Raw genomic sequence first — 22957 nt, forward strand, 5'->3', positions numbered from 1 at the left:
GAACTATCATATGTTGATGGAAAATCAGAGAGCCTTGAAAACCTTAGAAGAGTGTCGACACGTCAAGCCATAAAACCATATAATGGTAGGACGATGGAACCCTTTACAGGCACCCGTTGTGAATTGTAGGATATACGGTGAGATTCAACCACGACCATTTTCCTGCAGGAGAAGCCATAAATTGTTGACCGCCAGGAGGCTCCGATAGTTTCTTAGTATTGACGACAGACATGTCATATACGAAGACTCACTCTTCGGAAGAACCTCACCAGGATTGAGAGGACACAAGATTTTGAGAAAAAGGTCATGCCCTACTGGGAGAGCACCAGTGAAAGAGTTATTCCAGGGAATATGAGAAGACCGACACCGTCAACCCAAAGGAATGATCACATGAGTTTTGGACGGGATCATAACCCTGCTTTTAAGTGTGGTACCACACTAGACCATTCCAATCAATGGCATTGCTAGAAGACCCCCAAACCCTAACCTTTTCTTGCTAGCCTCTTCGAATCTCGAGGACGAGATTCATTTTAAGTGTGGTAGGTTTGTAACATCCCAAAATTCTAAATTTTGTAATGTTATATTAAATAAATATTTATGATTGTTTGTTTGATTGTTGTGTGACTGATTGTGTCGTGGCATTTGGAAATTTCAGAGGCATTTGAATTTTATTTGAATTTGGATTCAACTTGGCATTCAAAATTTATTTCAAATAACCGTGACAAATACTTGTTTAAAAGTATGAGAGGAGCTAACATGACACTCCAAAAAGTTAGGAGAAATTAATGCCAAAAGTTTTTGAATTCAAATTGGAGTTTATTTGGAATTTATAAAAAAAGTTTTTTTGTTTGGATTTTACCTCTGGAAAATGTGCATGGTGTAGGATTTATTTTTCTGAGAATTTTGATATATACATGTCCTATATAAATTTATATTATATTTTCTCTATATTTATTTTTCTGTCTTATTTCAAAGAAAAAAATAAGCAGTGAGCCGGCCAGGACAACCGGCCGAGCAGCCAACGCCGCAACCAGCAAGCAGCGAGGCCAGCGCCCGCGCGCCAAACCCTAGCACTACAGCCGCCGCGCCTATGCCCACGTAGTGCTATCCCCTTTTTTATTTTTTCTATTTTTTTCTATTTCCTTCTTTCTTTCTCTGATCACTAGACGCCACCTCTTCTTTCTTCTTCCTCACATACAAGCCCAGAAACATACGCGTACATGCACCCGACGCCGCTCCGCGTCCGGTCTCTTTGGAAACCCTATCCCAAGTCCACCCCTTCCCCAAGCAAGTTGTCCTATAAATAGCCCCGACCCTCCTCTTCCTATTCCCCTTGAAATCTCTCGCCAAGTCCACATCTACAACACGTACTCGTCGTTCCAATCTGACCGCAGAAGCTGTAGTTCATCGCCGGATTTCGACGCCGGCGAGCCACCCCAAGCCTTCTCCTTTTGTGTATCGACTTCTCTCGATCCGTAAAATCGTTTTGACAAAGTCTTGCTTTCCTTCTCCATCTACAGAGGCCATACCAAATTCTTTGTGTTCGCCGGAGCACCCGGAGCACCGAGTTTCGTCACCTCACCCCGCAGCCGTCCGACGTTCCCAAGTTACTCCATCGCCACCTCCGGAACCGCGACTCATCACCGCATCTACTCGACACCTCCGCCGCTGCCCCCGACCACCGGAACCGCCGAAGCCGAGTCGCCCCATCGCCCCAACGTACGTTGATTCTTCTCTGTACTTACGAGCTCTGTTCGTTCAGTTAAGAAAAAAAAGTTTTGGTTTTTTGACAGGTTTTTGTTTAGATCGGTTGGATCGGTTTTAGTAGATCGGTTCTATTAGTCGGTTTACGTCGGTTTAGACCGGACCGGTTCGCCGGTTTATTTTATTAAAAACACATGTACGTTTTAGTGATAATACGGCCGAGCATAGCTTAGTTATAGAACGCACACCCCGTAGGCCCAATAGCGCCCGTTTGTTTTTTTCTTCTTCTGTATTTTCGTTTCTGTTTTTAAAACAGAAAAGTTTTAGTTTCGTAAATTCAATATCTCTTAGGTTATTTAGAGTTTTTGATTTATTCTTTTTGCTCTAGTGTGAAAATTTCCTAAAGTTTCTGTATAAAATAGTTTCGGCCATGTTTTAGTTTTTAAAAATTGTTTTATATGGGTTTTAGTCAGATTAGTGTTTCTGCTATAAAATGAGCTAGAATTAATATTTTTAGGCGATTCTCTTTGCCACTGCTTTGTTTTGACCTTGCCTAGAAGTAGGATTAATTTGGGTATTTATAGACTTTATTAAAATTAGTTTTTCACTAGTACAACACTTCGCTAGTTATTTTTAACTTGCTGCTGTTTTCTGTTGTTTTAATTATTTTTAAAATTTATTTTAACATTTGTTATATTTTATTTCAGATTTGTTTCTGTAGTTATAGAGGGTGAAATTTTATTTACAGAAAAATATAATGTTTATTTTCTTTTTCTTGTTTTTTTAATCATAACTAGAGTTTAAAAATTAGTTTTTAGGTGTTTCTTTTTGCTAGGAAAAGTTTATGAAAAATACCTTCTGTTATTTTAATAAACACTATATTTCCTTTCCGTTAATTAATTTAGTGTTTTAATTGCTATTAAGTTTTACTTAGGGCAAAACTATATTAGTTGTTTGTAGTAAAGTCTTAGACTTTCCCTAGTAGTTTTCTTTGTAGTTTTATTCGAGGGTTCTTTGGAATTTGTTTGAGTTTTACTATTGAGTTTCCTTGTTGTTTTGATTGTTATTTTGAGTGGTAGAATGATTGCTTATGTGAATGCCATGTTTATTATTATAGATTTCATCGGAGAGTTGCGTATAGTCTTATCAAGTTTCTGAGAGCGTTATTATTCTTCATCAACTTACCAGTCAAGTTCACTTTGACCATGTTTTCCATACCTATGTTTTATTTGCATGTAGTAGCACCCTTTCAACAATCCCTCCAGTAGTGTTACTGAATCTTGTAGTTGAGTAGAATGCATGGGGTAGAAACCCATCTCCCTGTTACCAAGCCCGAGACGTTATATAGTTTTAATGCTACGCTATAGTAGACGGGGTTTGGTATGAGTGCATGAGTGATGTGAAGAAGGAGGACTCTACGTCAATGGCGACAACTTCATGATGGCATCGGCAAGGACTGCATCTTCAGGACTCCAAGGCCTCAAGATTTCGAGACTCGTGACAAGAATTCAATACACACTACTGGGTGAAGGACGGTTGACGGGCACCCTGGAGGAACCCGTGGATGGCCGGGATGCATGGAGAAGCGCCATGACATCTTGCGGAAAGCTTCACCCAGACTCAAAGAGACGAAAGACTACTTCATGCCTGGAAGCTTACCTGTGCAACCGCAAGTCACTATGGGCTCTGGCTTGGTTGACCCTAGTGGTGACTCTGGCTGGGACGGTGCTAGCAGATGTAGAACTATGGTAGGATTGGATGAGCACCGGACAATGGTTAGGGGAACTCTTCGGAAGACCATGTTTCGGTCGTCTTGTTCTCAAACAACCTGAAGTGCGAGAACGTAAAAAGAGGGATCAAATCTTGCGGGTAAAGTGTACAAACCTCTGCAGAGGGTTAAAACCTAATCGATTAGCCGTGTCCCCGGTTACGGACAATTTGAGCCTCTGGACTTGGATCTATCTCGGAACTCTCAACACCGGACTGATAACATAATTGTGGGCGACTTATGATGATTTGGGTATGAGACATAGGTTGGCGGAACCATGTCATGATAGAAAACTCCGTAGTACAGACTCCTGATATTCCTTTATTGTAGGGAAAATAAAACTAGCTTTTACGCAAACAAAACTCAGACCCAGAGCCACAAAGCATTATTACATATAGAATAGTTTTATCAATCTGCTTCCTCTTATTGTGATCTTGCCGGTACATTCAATGTACTGACCTACGCGGCTGCAACGTCTCATGTTGCAGATATTTCCTCGACAAGTAAGAGTTACGATACAGGGTTACGGTCTACACTCAACTTGGCAATGTCGTTGATGGGACTCCGCACCCATTGATTGTTTACGCTGAGACTTATAAGGTATATATATTTATCAGTTTTACGTTATTTATACATGTGATTGCACTTTGATATATAGATTGATGTACTGTGTGTGCCAGCATATTGATCTAGGGATGGCACAGATACACAGAGGCTTGACCGTCTGAGGTCGGGTCGCTACAACTTCGTGATAAACTATAATATGCAAGGGATAACAGAAACGATTCCCAAGAACTTCGTGATGCTGAAATCGATGAAGGTAGAAATAAAGAAAAACATCAAGTGTTGATGGTTGACAAGACTACTAGTTTCAAGAAAACGGTAAAGGGAAGAAGGGAAACTTCAAGAAGAACGACAAGCAAGTTGCTGCTCAAGTGAAGAAGCCCAAGTCTAGACCTAAGCCTGAGACTAAGTGCTTCTATTGCAAAGGGACTGGTCACTAGGAGCAGAACTGCCCCAAGTATTTGGCGGATAAGAAGGATGGCAAAGTGAACAAAGGTATATTTGATATACATGTTATTGATGTGTACTATACTAGTGTTTATAGCAACCCCTCAGTTATTGATACTAGTTCAGTTGCTGAGATTAGTAACTCGAAATGGTAGTTGCAGAATGAACAGAGACTAGTTAAGGGTGAAGTGACAATGTGTGTTGGAAGTGGTTCCAAGATTGATATGATCATCATCGCACACTCCCTATACTTTCGGGATTAGTGCACTAGTGCAGAACCACGCTTTAGCGCCGGTTCGTAAGGGTCTTTAGTGCCGATTCTACAACCGGCACTAAAGAGTGGGGACTAAAACCCCCCCTTTAGTACCGGTTCGGCACGAACCAGCGCTAAAGTGCCAGCACGTGGCACGAGCCTGGCCCCGGGTGCGGGTAGATCATTAGTAACGGTTGGTAACACCAACCGATACTAAATGTTTGGGGGGGGGTTGGTTTTATTTTTATTTTTCCATTAATTTTGTGTTTTCCATTTAATTCTTTTTTGTTCGCTGGTATTTTACGATACTACGTATTGTACATGTTATGCATATATATATAAATAGATTTTCTTGTAGAACCGATCATATATATATATATATATATCATTGAATGTCTCACAACCACCATTAATTATATATTCACACATACACAATTTCTCCTATATGTTGCCTTGGTGCCTTCGAAGCATGATGACAAGTGGTTCATGGGGGCGGTAGCGCGTAATAGTATTCTCCTTTGGGATCTATGACCTGGTAGAGCAAAAATCCCGCTATTTCCTCTTGAAGTGCTAGTATGCGCTCCATTGCTAGGAGTTTCTCCCGCACCTCTTTGAACCGTTAAGAAGGAGATCAATATGCATGTGTATTAGTTGTGTGACTAGATATTGATAATCATGTAAAAATTGTGAATAGTGTTCTGGCAAACGTACCCATTCCTGTCTTTGAGATTTGCTCCTTTCGGACACCATCATGCGAATGTTCTCGCAAATGTAGTATGCACACAGATTAGTCCCCGGAGCCTGCTTCAGGGCCTTTACGAGAATGTAATTTAATCAGATAATAATTAATCAAGCATGATAATTAATTAATGGTATTGAAACAAGAATTAAAGAGATGGTAAGCTAGCTAGTAATACTTAATTACTTACCTTGGGTCAAAACCAAAGCAGCTTTTGTCGCCATTTGCCTGGAGTCACCTTGCTGAACTTTGCCCAAGCCCTGCCCGCCAGCAAAGAAAATGAATAAAGGGGTTATTAAATAGTTGATATCAGGAAATGACGAACTAATTAAATAGGCCGAGATAGTTAATAATGATTTAAATTACCTGCCGACTATCCCCTTCACGATGGCGAAGTCACTTTCTTCCTTAAGTAGTGAGTCCAGTACTTCAACTATTCCTTTATCAACTTTAATGATTAACAAGATCCAGTGGAAACTGCATGCGCACACGTTTGCATGTCTTAATTAAGCGGGCATGTGCACAACACTAATCAACTAGCCTAAACCCTATACACTTAATTATTAACATCTAGCTAGCTAGTAAGCAAAAACAGAATTTGTAGTACAAGACAGTGTGACTCACAGGAAGTTGTAAGGAAGTACTATATCTTCATTGCTATTGAGGCGCTTGAAGAACTCTAGCATGCTTTCCTCTAAACTTGCTCGATGAGAGAGTCCTGGATTAGGGGGTCTCTGGACAGCCGGACTATATCCTTTGGCCGAACTGTTGGACTATAAAGATACAAGATTGAAGACTTCGTCCCGTGTCCGGATGTGACTCTCCTTGGCGTGGAAGGCAAGCTTGGCAATACGGATATGTAGATCTCCTCCCTTGTAACCGACTTTGTGTAACCCTAGCCCCCTCCGGTGTCTAAATAAACCGGAGGGTTTAGTCCGTAGGACAACAACAATCATACCATAGGCTAGCTTCTAGGGTTTAGCCTCTACGATTTCATGGTAGATCAACTCTTGTAATACTCATATCATCAAGATCAATCAAGCAAGACGTAGGATTTTACCTCCATCGAGAGGGCCCGAACCTGGGTAAACATCGTGTCCCCTGCCTCCTATTACCATCCGCCTTAAACGCACAGTTCAGGACCCCGTACCCGAGATCCGTCGGTTTTGACACCGACATTGGTGCTTTCCTTGAGAGTTCCACTGTGTCGTCATCATAAGGAGGGATGACTCATCTCGTTGTCAAGGACAACATCACCTCTGGGGGAGCCCTGGCTGTAGGCCAAACTCTCCGACTAGGCGGCTTCGTCATGACCGCCCGCTCGGCCGCTGCGCCAATGATGACTTCTCGGGTCATCGAAAATAGCCTCCACATCGGCTTGAAATTCACCGAGCAGATGGATCCAATAGAGCTCTCCTCTTTGAATGAGCTCTTGGATTGCATCACCGCTCTGGGAGTCGCTACGGACTACGATCGGATTGGGCTTAAACCCGACCAAAGGGAGATCAACTCTCCACCGGTCACCCAACAGATTGTGGTGGTGGAGGAGCAATGCGGCGATTCTCGCTCAATCCGGAGGACGAACTATGTCCGGATTCCTGAGCTCTCTGAGCCGGATACCCGCCCACGGGAGGACATTGCCCTAACCCTGAACCTAGAATCAGGCTCCATGCCGAACCTGCAGGGCAACATCCTGGAGCCCGAACTACCAAGATCGGAAACTCCCCCGCCCCGGGGTCTCAGATTGGGTCAAGGTCTGGACATAAATCCACCCACCCACCCAGATACAAACGATATTTCCCACATTAGGCAAGAGCCCCAAGAGACAGTACATCACTATTGGGCCAGATTCCTCGTAATGAACAAGGTCAAGGACTGTCGCGAGGAAGACGCAATTTCGTTCTTTTGCAACAATTGCATGGACAAGGGAATCCTCAATGCCATAAGTCGCCGTGACATAGCACACTTCGCTGACTTGGCGGCCATAGTACGGAAGTACTGTGCGATGGAAAGCGCCTGGAAAACCCAAAGAAAATTTTGGGATAATCCGGCTCTAACAAAACCCCCAGTCCGAACTAAAAGGGTGCACTCTTATAAGTCGCCCGACTCGATTACAAAGAAGCAAAAGGCCACTATAGGGCGTGGAACCGTATTGGAGGGATGGCTTAACAGGCCCTGCAAAATTCATAGTATAGCGGATACCATACCAACACACAGCCTTAGAGCATGTTGGGTACTCCGGCAGGTGGCCAAGAGCGGTGAGGATCTCCTCATCCAAAACACCTCAGAGCACCTTCCCGTGGATAACAATACAGTATTGACAGTCTTCGAGACCTTCGCCTCAAATAATAGGCGCAAGCGAGCACTCCACAGCCTTGCCGAAGTCTGCCACGTGGTAGCAATAAATCCATGGAGCGACACGGCTATCACCTTCAATGCCAGTGATGAACCTAAATTCCGAACAACCCGAGCACCAGCCGCCTTGGTCCTCAGTCCAATTGTGGACGGCTTTCGGCTCACTAAAGTGCTCATGGACGGTGACAGCAGATTAAACCTCATTTATGAGGAGACTCTTCAAAAATGGAAATAGACAGAAACCGCATTGAGCAAAGCAGCACGACCTTCCGAGGAATCATCCCTAGTCGGGAGGCACGTTGCACTGGGAAAATCACACTAGATGTGGTATTCGGCACGCCGGAGAATTACAGGTCCAAAGAAATTATATTCCAAGTGGCCCCGTTCAGTAGCGGATACCACGCCCTTCTAGGGCGGGAGGCATTCATGATCTTCCAAGCCATACCCCATTATGGGTATGATACGTCTCCGTCGTATCTACTTTTCCAAACACTTTTGCCCTTGTTTTGGACTCTAACTTGTATGATTTGAATGGAACTAACCTGGACTAACGCTGTTTTTAGCAGAATTGCCATGATGTTGTTTTATGTGCAGAAAACAAAAGTTCTCGGAATGACCTGAAACTCCACGGAATATCTTACAATAATTAATAAAAAAATCCTCGCCAAAGATGAAGACCAGGGGGCCCACACCCTTGCCACGAGGGTGGGAGGCGCGCCCCCCCTAGGGCACGCCCCCTACCTCGTGGGCCCCCTGGAGACCTCCCGACTCCAACTCCAACTCTATATAACTGATTTCGGGGAGAAAAAATAGGAGAGAAGAAATCATCGCATTTTACGATACGGAGCCACCGCCAAGCCCTAAAATCTCCCGGGGGGGGCTGATCTAGAGTCCGTTCGGGGCTCCGAAGAGGGGGATTCGTCACCGTCGTCATCATCAACCATCCTCCATCACCAATTTCATGATGCTCACCGCCGTGCGTGAGTAATTCCATCGTAGGCTTGCTGGACGGTGATGGGTTGGATGAGATTTATCATGTAATCGAGTTAGTTTTGTTAGGGTTTGGTCCCTAGTATCCACTATGTTCTGGGATTGATGTTGCTATGACTTTGCTATGCTTAATGCTTGTCACTAGGGCCCGAGTGCCATGATTTCAGATCTGAACCTATTATGTTTTCATCAATATATGAGAGTTCTGTTGGGGAACATAGTAATTTCAAAAAAATTCCTACGCACACGCAAGATCATGGTGATGCATAGCAACGAGAGGGGAGAGTGTTGTCTACGTACCCTCGTAGACCGTTCGCGGAAGCATTATATCAACGCGGTTGATGTAGTCGTACGTCTTGACGTCCGACCGATCCAAGTACCGAAAGCACGACACCTCCGAGTTCTGCACACGTTCGGCTCGGTGACGTCCTCACCTTCTCGATCCAGCAAGAGGGGCAAAGTAGTAGATGAGTTCCGGCAGCACGACGGCGTGGTGACAGTGTTGGTGAAGAACAATCTCCGCAGGGCTTCGCCTAAGCACTACGAAAACTAGGACGGAGGATAAACTAGAGGGGACAGGGTTGCTGGCACATGGCTTGGTGTTTCTTGATGTGTCTTGGGTGCTAGCCCTACCCCTCTATTTATATGTTGAGCCTTGGGGTCGAAACTTGGAGTAAAAGCCTCCACAAAGTCGGTTTCACCCAAAAGGCAAGAGTCCTTCTCGGACTCCAGGGCCAGACGCCAGGGTTCCCGGCGTCTGGACCCAGACGCCAGGGACCCTGGCGTCTGGCCCCTGGACTCCGCAAAACTTCCTTTTGCGCTTTCCAAAAACCTTGTGGGCTTTCCCCTTTGGCCCAAATAAAGTGTTCTCGTACCCAAACATTTCGGGAAACATCCGGAACCCCTTCCGGTGACCAAACACTATTATCCCATATATCAAACTTTATCTCCGGACCATTACGGAGTTCCTCGTCATGTCCGTGATCTCATCCCGGACTCCGAACAACATTCGGTCACCAACACACATAACTCACATAGTACTATATCGTCAACGAACGTTAAGCGTGCGGACCCTATGGGTTCGAGAACTATGTAGACATGACCGAGACACCTCTCTGGTCAATAACCAATAGCGGGACCTGGATGCCCATATTGGCTCCTACATATTCTACGAAGATCTTTATCGGTCAGACCGCATAACAACATACGTTGTTCCCTTTGTCATCGGTATGTTACTTGCCCGAGATTCGATCGTCGGTATCTCAATACCTAGTTCAATCTCGTTTCCGGCAAGTCTCTTTACTCGTTCCATAATACATCATCCCACAACTAACTCATTAGTTGCAATGCTTGCAAGGCTTATAGTGATGTGCATTACCGAGTGGGCCCAGAGATACCTCTCCGACAATCGGAGTGACAAATCCTAATCTCGAAATACGCCAAACCAACAAGTACCTTCGGAGACACCTGTAGAGCACGTTTATAATCACCCAGTTACGTTGTGACGTTTGGTAGCACATAAAGTGTTCCTCCGGTAAACGGGAGTTGCATAATCTCATAGTCATAGGAACATGTATAAGTCATGAAGAAAGCAATAGCAACAAACTAAACGATGAAGTGCTAAGCTAACGGAATGGGTCAAGTCAATCACATCATTCTCCTAATGATGTGATCCCGTTAATCAAATGACAACTCATGTCTATGGTTAGGAAACATAACCATATTTGATCAACGAGCTAGTCAAGTAGAGGCATACTAGTGACACTCTGTTTGTCTATGTATTCACACATGTATATGTTTCTGGTTAATACAATTCTAGCATCAATAATAAACATTTATCATGATATAAGGAAATAAATAATAACTTTATTATTGCCTCTAGGGCATATTTCCTTCAGTCTCCCACTTGCACTAGAGTCAGTAATCTAGTTCACATCGCCATGCGATTTAACAACAATAGCTCACATCACCATGTGATTAACACCCATAGTTCACATCGTCATGTGACCAACACCCAAAGGGTTTACTAGAGTAAAAAATCTAGTTCACATCGATATGTGATTAACACCCAAAGAGTACTAAGGTGTCATTATGTTTTGCTTGTGAGAGAAGTTTAGTCAACGGGTCTGCCACATTCAGATCCGTAAGTATTTTGCAAATTTCTATGTCAACAATGCTCTGCACGGAGCTACTCTAGCTTATTGCTCCCACTTTCAATATGTATCCAGATTGAGACTTTGAGTCATCTGGATCAGTGTCAAAACTTGCATCGACGTAACCCTTTACGACGAACCTTTTGTCACCTCCATAATCGAGAAACATATCCTTATTCCACTAAGGATAATTTTGACCAATGTCCAGTGATTTAGTCCTAGATCACTATTGTACTCCCTTGCCAAACTCAGGGCAGGGTATACAATAGGTCTAGTACACAGATGGCATATTTTATAGAACCTATGGCCAAGGCATAGGGAATGAATTTCATTCTCTTTCTATCTTCTGCCATGGTCGGGCTTTGAGTCTTACTCAGTTTCACACCTTGTAACACATGCAAGAACTCTTTCTTTGACTGTTCCATTTTGAACTACTTCAAAATCTCGTCAAGGTATGTACTCATTGAAAAACTTATCAAGCGTCTTGATCTATCTCTATAGATCTTGATGCTCAATATGTAAGCAGCTTCACTGAGGTCTTTCTTTGAAAAACTCCTTTCAAACACTCCTTTATGCTTTTCAGAATAATTCTACATTATCTCCGATCAACAATATGTCATTCACATATACTTATCAGAAATGTTGTAGTGCTCCCACTCACTTTCTTGTAAATACAGGCTTCACCACAAGTCTGTATAAAACTATATGCTTTGATCAACTTATCAAAGCATATATTCCAACTCCGAGACGCTTGCACCAGTCCATAGATGGATCGCTGGAGCTTGCATATTTTGTTAGCACCTTTAGGATTGACAAAACTTTCGTGTTGCATCATATACAACTCTTCTTTAATAAATCCATTAAAGAATATAATTTTTTTATCCATTTGCCAGATTTCATTAAATGTGGCTATTGCTAACATGATTCAGACAGACTTAAGCATCGATACGAGTGAGAAACTCTCATCGTAGTCAACACCTTGAACTTGTCGAAAACCTTTTTGTGACAATTCTAGCTTTGTAGATAGTAACACCACTATCAGCGTCCGTCTTCCTCTTGAAGATCCATTTAATCTCAATGGCTCGCAGATCATTGGGCAAGTCAATCAAAGTCCATACTTTGTTCTCATACATGGATCTCATCTTAGATTTCATGGCCTCAAGCCATTTCGCGGAATCTGGGCTCATCATCGCTTTCTCATAGTTCGTAGGCTTGTCATGGTCAAGTAACATGACCTCCAGAACAGGATTACCGTACCACTCTGGTGCGGATGTCACTCTGGTTTACCTACGAGGTTCAGTAGTAACTTGATCTGAAGTTACATGATCACCATCATTAGCTTCCTCACTAATTGGTGTAGTAGTAGCATGGACAGATTTCTGTGATGAACTACTTTCCAATAAGGGAGCAGGTATAGTTACCTTATCAAGTTCTACTTTCCTCCCACTCACTTCTTTCGAGAGAAACTGCTTCTCTAGAAAGGATCCATTCAAAGCAATGAATATCTTGCCTTCGGATCTGTGATAGAAGGTGTACCCAACATTTTCTTTTGGGTATCCTATGAAGACGCACTTCTCCGATTTGGGTTTGAGCTTATCAGGTTGAAACTTTTTCACATAAGCATTGCAACCTCAAACTTTAAGAAACGACAGCCTAGGTTTCTTGCCAAACCATAGTTCATACGGTGTCGTCTCAATGGATTTAGATGGTGCCCTATTTAACGTGAATTCAACTGGCTCTAATGCATAACCCCAAAATGATAGTGGTAGATCGGTAAGAGACATCATGGATCGCACCATATCTAATAAAGTACGGTTATGATGTTCGGACACACCATTACACTGTGGTGTTCCAGGTGGCGCGAGTAGTGAAACTATTTCACATTGTTTTTAACTGAAGGCCAAACTCGTAACTCAAATATTTTACTTCAGCGATCATATCGTAGAAACTTTTATTTTTGTTACGATGATTCTCCACTTCACTCTGAAATTCTTTGAACTTTTCAAATGTTTCAGACTTGTGTTTCATCAAGTAGATATACTCATATCTGCTCAAATCATTTGTGAAGATAAGAAAATAATGATACCTGCCGCGAGCCTCAATATTCATCGGACCACATACATCAGTATGTATGATTTCCAACAAATCTGTTGCTCGCTCCATTGTTCCGGAGAACGGAGTCTTAGTCATCTTGCCCATGAGGCATGGTTCGCAAGCATCAACTGATTCATAATCAAGTGATTCCAAAAGCCCATCAGCATGGATTTTCTTCATGTGCTTTACACCAATATGACCTAAACGGCAGTGCCACAAATAAGTTGCACTATCATTATTAACTTTGCATCTTTTGGTTTCAATATTATGAATATGTGTATCACTACGACCGAGATCCAATGAACCATTTTCATTGAAGGTTTTATTCATGTAAACAGAACAACAATTATTCTCTAACTTACATGAATAACCGTATTGCAATAAACATGATCCAATCATATTTATGCTCAACGCAAACACCAAATAACATTTATTTAGGTTCAACACCAATCCCGAAAGTATAGGGAGTGTGCGATGATGATCATATCAATCTTGGAACCACTTCCAACACACATCGTCACTTCACCCTTAACTAGTCTCTGTTTATTTTGCAACTCCCATTTCGAGTTACTACTCTTAGCAACCGAACCAGTATCAAATACTGAGGGGTTGCTACGAACACTAGTAAAATACACATCAATAATCTGTATATCAAATATTCCTTTGTTCACTTTGCCATCCTTCTTATCCGCCAAATACTTGGGGCAGTTCCGCTTCCAGTGACCAGTCCCTTTGCAGTAGAAGCACTTAGCCTCAGGCTTAGGACCAGACTTGGGCTTCTTCACTTGAGCAGCAACTTGCTTGCCGTTCTTCTTGAAGTTCCCCTTCTTCCCTTTGCCCTTTTCTTGAAACTAGTGGTCTTGTCTACCATCAACACTTGATATTTTTCTTGACTTCTACCTTCGTCGATTTTAGCATTACGAAGAGCTTGGGAATCGTTTCTGTTGTCCCTTGCATATCATAGTTCATCACGAAGTTCTACTAACTTGGTGATGGTGACTAGAGAATTCTGTCAATCACTATTTTATCTGGAAGATTAATTCCCACTTGATTCAAGCGATTGTAGTACCCAGACAATCTGAGCACATGCTCACTGCTTGAGCTATTCTCCTCCATCTTTTAGCTATAGAACTTGTTGGAGACTTCATATCTCTCAACTCGGGTATTTGCTTGAAATATTAACTTCAACTCCTGGAACATCTCATATGGTCCATGACGTTCAAAACGTCTTTGAAGTCCCGATTCTAAGCCGTTTAAGCATGGTGCATGTAACATCCCAAATTTTCATTTTGGAATGTTATACATTAGATCATCATTGCATATCATGTTTATTGCTTTTCCATTCCGTAATCCTCGAAATCCTAAGCAACTCAAGGACCCTCGGAGAGAGTTGGGGATTTCCCGGTTTTCATATTTGATTCTTTTATCAAATTTTGAAACGAGGATTTTGGTTTTAATTATTTTTCTCTCCGAAAATATTTCATATTAAAATACAAGAGAGGAGATAAGATGACTTCTCCAAAATAAATGAAATATTGGAGGAAAAATATTAAAATCAAATATTTGTTCCATTTGGATTTTATTGCAATTTTGTTGCATTAGAAAAATTGCACGTTTTCAAAATTGCATTTTAGGGCCAAGAAAATGTTCATCTTGTTCTAAATATTTTATTTAGACGGTGAAAATTTTGTTTTGGCATTTTTAGATTTTTATTTATTTTTCTAGGATTTTTCTTCTGTCGGCGGAATTATTTAAAAAAAAAAGAAAAAAAGAAGTTCCTGCGCCTGACTGGGCCTAAGGCCCAGCCGAGCCAGGCCGGCCCGCGCCTGCCGCTACCGCCTCCTGCGCGCGCGCGCCGCCGCCTCCGCCCCGCCTTGGCCCCTACTCCAAGCCGCCGCCCCGCTCCCTTTATATACGCCGCCACCCCCGCCCCCAAACACCACCGCCACCGCCGCCAGCCCCGCCGCCGCAGCCCCGCCGCCCGCGCTAGCCGCCAAGCGCCGCCGCCCCGCTGCTGCCCCGCCTCGCCGGAGCCCCCTCGCCGGAGGTAGCACCCGGTTCCCCGCCGCCGGTTTTTTTAAACCGTTCGGTTTTTTTGAAAACCCTAGATCCGTTTTTTCCGGATTCGCCGGTTTTTCTCGGTTCTTCTAGTTAGCGAACGTTCGTACGAACGTTCGTTTTAACGAATGGTTCTTCACCCGTTAGATACAGCAAACAAACGCTCGTTCGTTAGTCTGTTCGTCAGTTTTCTTTTATCGGATTTATTCCGCGATTTTCTCTGATCGCGATTTCTGATCCGATCTTAGTTTCTGTTTTTCTTTTCGCTCGTTAGTCGGAATCAGGCGATTCAAGCGCCTAGAGTTTCATCTCGAAACCCTCTTTCCGTTTAACCAACTCAAACAAGTTTTCTCTACTGTAAAATTTGACCTAGTTTCAGATTAGTAAACGAAGCGTCTTTCTTTCGCCGTTTGAGTTTCGTTGCTCCGTTTGATTTGATTCTTTTTGTGAACCAGAGTTCTTAATTTGAACTTTCTGGTCAACCTCTCTTATTTGAGTTTTGCTTGTGCATCCTTGCTTGTTACTTATGTATGCTATTGTTTGCTTGCGATAGAACACCCGGAGTACGAAGCGTGCTACTACGAGTCCCTAGGTTTCGCAGATCGTCAGCAAGGCAAGTAACACTTTGATCATACCACTTTATCACGCAGTTTTTATGCATTAGTTCCAATCCTCAAACATTGCATGATTAGGATGTCATTAACTTGTGGGTTGGGAAGTAGTTGATGAGGTAGAACCTACTACCCTGTTACATTCAAACCCTTGGGAGTTACTCTACGTGTTGCTTATATTACTATGCTATGCTATGCTCGTAGACGTGGTTTGGGTTGAGTGAAATCCATGACAGATGTGAGATTGTTAAATTAATGGTTCAACTTAAGGTGGCAACTTAATCAAACAACTGGGTGGATTGAGGCACCTGGAGTACCCAGTGTTGCCTGTATTTTTTTGGAAATCCCGGAGTACCCATGTGATCTTCCTATGGACCGCCACCCAGGCTCAAAGGGAACTAAGATGATTCATGCTAGAAACTTCCGTGTGCACCCACAAGCTATTATGGGCTCTAGCATAGTTGGGTAAGTTACGTGAAGCTCTTGAAGAGGAGATCAGCAGGTAGTGGGATGTAGGTTCGGTATGGTCTGTCCGGAGTAGAGAGTTAATGTTTCTGAAAGACTATGTCTCGGTCATCCGTTTCTCAAACACCCTGTAGTGCGAGAAATCCAATGGAGGAGATCGAGTCTTGTGGGGAAAAGTGCGCAAACCTCTGCAGAGTGTACAATCTAATCATGGTTAGCCGTGTCCCCGGTTATGGACAATTCTTGAGTATCTAGTACTTGGGTTATCACATGTGTCTCATCATGTTTAATTAATATTGTTGGGTTGTTAATCACTTTAATTGGGATTGAGTTGGAGGAACCTTCTCAATGATGTTTCAACTACCATGATAGTAAAATTAAAATCTATTCCTTTGTTGTAGGGAAAAATTGGCTTTTCGCAAAAACTATAAACCATAGAGCTTTCCACCAGCCATATATGCATATAGTGATAGCATTATTTTGTTCTTGCTCTACTGTGTTACATTGCCAGCATATTCCATGTGCTGACCCGTTTTCGGGCTGCAACGTATTATGTTGCAGACTTTTTAGACGAGGAGTAAGGTTCGTTAGGTCGTTGCCGTGCAGCTCAGCTATGCCGTTGGAGTTGATGGACTCACTTTATCTTCCAAGCCTTCCGTTGTTACCGTATTAGATGGCCTTAAGCCATATTATTGTAATAAGTTCTCTCTGGAGACATTCGATGTAATAAGTGTGTGATTGCTACTCTGTTATAAATCCTTCGAGTACTGTGTGTGTCAGCATTACCGATCCAGGGATGACACTGAAGCACAGAGACTTGACCATCTGAGGTCGGGTCGCTACAAGATGGTATCAGAGCACACGCTGAGTGTAGGACACGACCATTAAGATAAACCCTAGGTCACACCTCTCTTCTCATTTTTGACTCCTCTCCATTTTCTACTTTTTAGGATGATGGAGATGAAGAACAAGTTTGCACAATCGGATGAAGACACTCCTTTTGGACGTCACTTGAAGGAAGTCACTAGGTACCTGAACATTGGAATACCAAGCTTCACCGGGACGTACAACGCCACCTTACCTGAAGAGGAGCGCTGGATGATTCAAGTACAAGTTCCAGGAAGGACGTTCTCGCCAACTTCTAAACCCATAGAGTTTTCTTTCGAAGAACCCACCTGGAGTCTAGGCAAGAGCATGGCAGCCCACATTACCATTGGACGCATTGGAGAAGTTTACAACAGGGAGCTTAAGGACACTATTTACCAAATATGTGGGCGCCGAGACGAGCAATGGGAAGTAATCAGCACCAGGAAGGATAGATCCATTGCAGCTTTCATCCAGGAGTTAAGCCAGCACATCCGACGTTAGGAAAACCAGATGTGCGCGGACATGATGGACTTAAAGAAGGCGAAGACTAGGATCATTGAGATGGAGGAAGAACTCAAGTTTACACGCGATGGATATGAGGAGGAAATCAAGACACTACTGGAGAAGAATGACGACCTAGTCAAGAAGATCGGAGTATTCATGGGAGGACCAGCACCAATAGAAGAAGAAGAACCCAAGGAGATACGCCCCGAGGACTACATCATCATCGACGACACCGATTCCGATCCTAGTGATGATGACTTTGAAGACGAAGGTGGAGCAGACATCATGGAGTCTTCCACCGATCAAAATTTTAAGATGACTACCATATATCACTAGTATTCCACCATGTATTTAGTAGTAGTTGAGCACTTGTGCGATAGTTCTAGACCGTTTGTATGCCCTTGCTTGATTGATTGAGTGAATTGATTGTGTTTGTCTCATGTGCATATGGGTAGTGTTTTCTCATTAGACCTCTTTTCTATTCTAAATCTCTTCCATCTAAACCCCTCAGATGCCTCTGAGACGTGACACCGGTTTTGCCTTCCCACCGGAGCTCACCCAGTTGATCCAATAGCAGAATACATTGATGCAATTGCTAGTTCAGAATCAGGGCAACAACAACAACAACAACAACAACAACCCGCCGCCCGTGGACAACCTAGCCCGTTTTCTAAGGTTACAACCGCCGGTGTTTTCCAGTAGCACCGAGCCCATAGTTGCGGACGATTGGCTACGCTGTATTGGAAGGGAGTTGACCACCGCAGGTTGCACAGATGCTGAGAGAGTGCGCTTTGCCGCACATCAATTGGATGGACCAGCAGCCTCATGGTGGGAGAATTACACAACCACTTTTCCTATAGCCAATGTCACTTGGGACCAGTTTCAGCAAGCTTTCCGCACAGCCTATGTCTCCACTGGAGCTATGCAAATCAAGAAGTTGGAGTTCCGCAACCTACGCCAGGGGAACCATACTGTGGCTTAGTACGTGGATGAGTTTAGCAAGTTATCTCGCTACACCCCTAATGATGTGGCCACAGATGCCGCGAAGCAGGAGAAGTTTATGGAAGGGCTGAATGATGAGATGTGTATGCAGTTGATGGTAGCAATCTTCAACAACTATCAGGAGTTGGTAGCTAAGGCTCTTATGATTGAAGGGAAGCATCAGCAGATTGAGAGCCGCAAGAGGAAGTATGGACAAGGAAAGTATAACTCAGGAGCTCAGCAGAAACCTCGCCTAACCCCGAACTCGGGATGACTTGTTCATAACCATGGAGGTCACAACCACACTGGAGGAGGATCGCATAACCACAATGGTTCTAAGAATGGGAATGGGAATAGAACCAATAATAATCATAACCGCCCCAACCCAGCCACACCCGCCAAAAGGGACTTAAGTCATGTTACTTGTTTCAAGTGCGGGAAGACTGGACACTACGCCACGGAGTGCCCTGAAGGAAAGAATGTAAATGGAAATGGGAGCGCTGGGAAGAAGCCAAATCCATTCAACAAAGGAAAAGTGAACCACTTTAACGTGGAGGAGGTTGAAGAGCAGCCGGACGCGGTAATAGGTAAGTTTTTGGTTAAGTCATTTACCGCTCTTGTTCTTTTCGATACTGGTGCATCACATTCATACATATCAAGGGGATTCGTGGATAAGTTTAAACTACCAACCCAAACCCTTAGGACCCCTCTTTTAGTAAGTTCACCCGGAGCAGGTGTATGGCCAGCCGATGGTGTGACCAGATACCCTTAACCATTGGTACACATGTTTTTCCGTCCGACCTAATTATCTTGGAGTCACAAGGATTGGATGTGATATTGGGTATGGACTGGATGTCAAAGTTTGGAGGAAGCATTGACTGTGCTAGTAAGTCGATTTATCTCACCACCCCAGAAGGGAAAAGGATTAAGTATGTATCTAGGCATGTGCCTAGGAGGAGTCAAGTGAATGCCCTTACGGGAGTTGTTCAGGAGGAAGTGGCTGTAGTGAAGGATTACCCGGTTGTTTTTCCAGAGGAGTTACCAGGCATGCCACCGGATAGAGACATTGAGTTTTTGATAGAGCTGTTGCCAGGTACAGGACCAATATCCAAGAGACCCTATCAGATGCCCGCAAATGACCTGGAAGAAATTAATAAACAGATCAAGGAGTTATTGGAGAAAGGATACATCCGAAGAAGTTCATCACCTTGGGGAGCCCCAGTACTTTTGGTTGAGAAGAAGGATAAATCCCTGAGGATGGTTGTTGATTATCGATCATTAAATGAAGTGACGATTAAGAACAAGTACCCACTGCCGATGATCAATGATCTGTTTGATCAGTTGCAAGGAGCTAAAGTGTTTTCGAAGATCGATTTGTGATCAGGGTATCATCAGTTGAAGATACGAGAGAAGGACATACCGAAGACAACGTTCACAACACGATATGGATTATACGAGTACATGGTCATGTCATTTGGACTGACTAACGCCCTTGCCTATTTCATGAGCATGATGAAAAAGGTGTTCATGGAGTATTTGGACAAGTTTGTTGTGGTGTTTATTGATGATATTATGGTATACTCGAAAAACGAGGAGGAGCACAAGGAGCATTTGTGCTTAGTTCTCGAGAAACTCAGGGAACACCAGTTGTATGCTAAGTTTAGCAAATGCGAGTTTTGGTTGAAGTAAGTCGGGTTCCTTGGACATGTTATATCGGGAGAAGGTATAGCAGTAGACCCCAGAAAAATTCAGTCAGTCACTGAATGGTTGGCACCCACTTCAATTAGCGAGATCCGCAGTTTTTTTGGACTCGCAGGATACTATCGGAGGTTCATTGAGAACTTTTCCAAGATTGCAAAGCCAATGACTGAACTGTTAAAGAAGGATACTAAGTTTAAATGGACAGAAGATTGCGAGGCAAGTTTCCAGGAGTTGAAGAAACGTTTGACTACAGCGCCAGTACTAACACTGCCAGATATACATAAGGAGTTCCATGTGTACTGCGATGCCTCACGCTTAGGACTTGGATGTGTGCTTATGCAGGATGGGAGAGTTGTTTCGTATGCCTCACGACAACTAAAACCCCATGAGTTGAACTATGCCACGCACGATTTGGAGTTAGCAGCCGTAGTACATGCATTGAAGACCTGGAGACATTACCTTATTGGAAACCGTTGTGATGTGTACACAGACCATAAGAGTTTGAAGTACATTTTCACCCAGAAGGAACTGAACCTTAGACAGAGGAGATGGTTGGAGCTTATAAAGGATTATGACATGAAGCTACACTATCATCCAGGAAAGGCCAATGTCGTAGCAGACGCCTTGAGCCGGAAGAGTTATGCTAATATCCTTGAAAGTAAGGGACTGCCGAAGGAATTAGCAGAGAATATCATGGAACTTCGATTGGAGATTGTTCCTAGAGGATCCGTTGCAACAATGGAGGTCCAGTCGACATTGCTGGACAAAATTCGGGAAGTTTAGAAGGATGACAAAGAGATTGCTGAGATAAAGGAGAAGATGAGCAAAGGAAAGGCCAAAGGTTTTAGTGAAGATGAGCACGATACCCTATGGTTTGAGGATCGAGTTTATGTGCCCAATAACCAGGAGATCAGGAAGTTAATAATTCAAGAGGCCCATGACTCACCATACTCGATACACCCCGGAAACACCAAGATATATTTGGATTTGAAGGAACATTTCTGGTGGACCGATATGAAGAAGGATATTGCCGAGTATGTCGCCGTATGTGATGTATGTCAGCGCGTGAAGGCAGAGCATCAGAAGCCAGCAGGACTGTTACAGCCTATGCCGATACCCGAATGGAAGTGGGATAAACTGGGCATGGACTTTATCACCGGATTGCCCAGGACCAAAGCAGGATATGATTCCATATGGGTAGTAGTTGATCGCTTGACCAAAGTAGCTCATTTCATCCTAGTGAAAACAACTTATACCAGTGCAAAGTTGGCCAAGATTTATATGTCCAGGATCGTATGTCTGCATGGAGTTCCGAGGACCATTGTATCAGATAGAGGAACACAGTTTACCTCAAAGTTTTGGCACCAGTTGCACCAGACTTTGGGAACGAGATTGGAGTTTAGTACATCATTTCACCCGCGGACGGATGGACAAACAGAAAGAGTCAACCAAATTCTGGAGGACATGTTGAGAGCCTGTGCGCTAGATTATGGATCTAGTTGGGATGAAAATTTGCCATACGCAGAGTTTTCCCACAACAATAGCTATCAAGCCAGTTTGAAGATGGCACCGTTTGAAGCCCTGTATGGACGAAGATGCAGAACACCGTTAATGTGGGACGAGGTAGGAGACCGACAATTGTTTGGACTAGACTTGATCAAGGAGTCTGAGGAGAAGGTTAAATTGATTCGTGACAGATTGAAGATTGCTCAGTCCAGGCAGAAGAGTTAGGCTGACTCAAAACGCAAGGAGGTAACCTATGAAATTGGAGACCGAGCATATCTGCGAGTATCACCCTTGCGAGGAGTGAAACGTTTTGGAGTTAAGGGAAAGTTAGCCCCAAGATTTGTAGGACCGTATCGTATTTTGGAACGGATGGGAGAAGTTGCCTACAAGTCGGAGTTACCCGAGGGATTGTCAGGAGTTCATGACGTGTTTCACGTTTCACAGCTGAAGAAGTGTCATGCTGAGATGGCAGATATACCGCTAAGAGATACAGTACCCCTGGAGGCAATTCAGTTGGACAGTGATTTGACTTATGAGGAGAAACCAGTTAAGATTCTTGAGTTTGCCAGTAGAATCACCCGAAGTAAGGTTATCAAGTTTTGTAAAGTTGAGTGGAGCCACCATACCGAGGACGAAGCCACCTGGGAACGAGAGGATGATCTTCGCAAAGACCACCCGCACCTATTTTCTAGCCAGCCCGAATCTCGAGGGCGAGATTCATCTTAAGGGGGGTAAGTTTGTCACATCCCAAATTTTCAATTTGGAATGTTATACATTAGATCATCATTGCATATCATGTTTATTGCTTTTCCGTTCCGTAATCCTCGAAATCCTAAGCAACTCAAGGACCCTCGTAGAGAGTTGGGGATTTCCCGGTTTTCATATTTGATTCTTTTATCAAATTTTGAAACGAGGATTTATTTAGATGGTGAAAATTTTGTTTTGGCATTTTTAGATTTTTATTTATTTTTCTAGGATTTTTCTTCTATCGGCGGAATTATTTAAAAAAAAGAAGTTCCCGCGCCTGACTGGGCCTAAGGCCCAGCCGAGCCAGGCCGGCCCGCGCCTGCCACCGCCGCCTCCTGCGCGCGCGCGCCGCCGCCGCCACTCGGACCGGAGTCCGAGTTGGACTCCGCCTCCGCCCCGCCTTGGCCCCTACTCCAAGCCGCCGCCCCGCCCCCTTTATATACGCCGCCA

This window comes from Triticum urartu, chromosome 7A (assembly GCF_056163025.1).
Source record: "Triticum urartu cultivar PI428250 chromosome 7A, HENAU_Tu73, whole genome shotgun sequence".
In the NCBI taxonomy this organism is placed as follows: domain Eukaryota; kingdom Viridiplantae; phylum Streptophyta; class Magnoliopsida; order Poales; family Poaceae; genus Triticum; species Triticum urartu.